The sequence below is a fragment of the Berghia stephanieae genome, chromosome 9 (assembly GCF_034508935.2).
Source record: "Berghia stephanieae isolate SIO BIC M18660-M18661 chromosome 9, UCSD_Bste_1.3, whole genome shotgun sequence".
NCBI lineage: Eukaryota > Metazoa > Mollusca > Gastropoda > Nudibranchia > Aeolidiidae > Berghia > Berghia stephanieae.
In genome coordinates this window covers 22,570,599-22,572,576 of record NC_088368.1, presented here as the reverse complement: position 1 = coordinate 22,572,576, position 1,978 = coordinate 22,570,599, and positions in this window count along the sequence as shown.

Genomic DNA, 1,978 nt, shown 5'->3' with positions numbered 1-1,978 from the left:
ATATACCAAATGACACAGACAACGTTGTTTACCAATCTGCCCTCATTAAATGATGGTGAGTACAGTATCGAATGAAAATAGTTCTTTCCCCTCGAAATTGCGGGCTTTTTACTAGTAACAAAAACAACAATAGAAATAATAATAATGATAGAGCATATAAAATTAGTGATAAAAGTACTAAAAAGTATTATAACAGCCACGTTAGCAAAAACAGAAACAATAATATCTAATAATAATAACAACCACAATAACTACAACGATAATAACAACTACAAAAACAGTAATAATAACAATCATAATATTTGATTTTATATCAATTTTCTGATCCTCATATCGGTTCTTAATATCGCTAATGGATATTTTTTTGGGCCATATTTGATTTTAGAGATAACCATTTTTCCAACGAGAATCAGATGATTTATCCACATACGATCCGATTCATTGATTCCGGGATAATCAATCAATCCCACCATTACTTTTTGCAAATCTATTGTATTTGTTTCCCTATCTTACTGTTAATTATGCTTTCTATCTCCCGCCATACAGATTTTGCTGATTTACAATAAAAAAAGAAATGCTCAGAATTGTCCATTTCATCACAATATTGACATTTATTTGAACTTGCAACTTTCATTTTATGAAGCAATATATTGGTAGGGTAAATATTATGCATAATCTTCCATTGTAAAATCTTAATCTTGATTCTTTTGTACAAACATAAGGTAAAATCCAATGTTTTGCTTGTAACTCTACGCTCCTCCCCCCCCCCCCCCCAAAAAAAAAGCCCTTAACATGTTCTATTGATCCTTCTCCTCTAACATTTTGGTATAACTCTTTTCTGGAAAGATGTTGAATAATATTTTTTTTTTTTTTGAAATTTTATTAAATCTTCTGATATCGAAACTTTTAGGCGTGATAAAGCGCTTTTGACTACACTATAATCAAGATCTATTCCATTATAATTCCCATATATATATCTTTGAATTCCCCAATTGACATGATACGTCTTGAATTGATGTAGATTTGCTTAACGTAAAACACTTTTTTGCGATTAGATTAGTTGAAAACAGTACTTTACCTTTGAATTTAATTATATTATTGTTAAAAATTGGTTCATCTGGGTGAATTTCCATACTTTGCTCTTCATGAAGAAAGTTAAGATACTCTATTAGAACATTTTTCCAAAATATGTTTTTCACCAATTTTAACCCTTTGAATTGCGCACTGTTTATATTTGCTTCCAATGCTTTGTTTCCCCAATGCGTCTAAAAAAGTAATTAGATACTACTTTCCAATCGTAACTTTCATCTGAATAAAACTTTTTTCCCCAATTAATCAGAAATGATTTTTGTAAAGAAATTATGTCAATCATGTTCAGGCCTCCATTACTTCTATCGTTACACGTGGTCTTTCTTTTTATTTTCTCAAAAGCTCTCGTATTTGATGTTTTCTTTTGCCACAAAAATTTAAAGAACAATCTATAAATTTCCTCTCTTACAGTCAACGGGATTGAAATACTCTGCATGATATAGATTAACATAGAAATGCCAAAGGTTTTGATTATGTTTTTTTCCTATCAAAGAAAGGTCCCGTTTATCCCATAACTTTAGCATTTTCTTTATGCTTTCAATTGTATGAATCCAATTATTTTTATTTTCCGTAGCTGTCATTTTGAAACTGAATATTACTCCTAAAAATTTTAGATCATCAACAATTGGAATGTTGAACAATGAATCTTTCCTAAGGATTTGATTTTTGTTCAGTTGCATAATTTTAGATTAACTCTTATTCAAAGTAAGCCCAGAGAATATCGAAAACTCATTAATTTTTGTAACACATGTTTATGTCTTTTTGATCTTTTACAAAAAAATTGTATCGTCAGCATATTGTTTAATAATAAATTTTGTGTTATCTATTAGTATTCCTTGAATGTTTTTCTCCTGTCTTACTTATATGCCATTATTTCTACTCCTAGAAT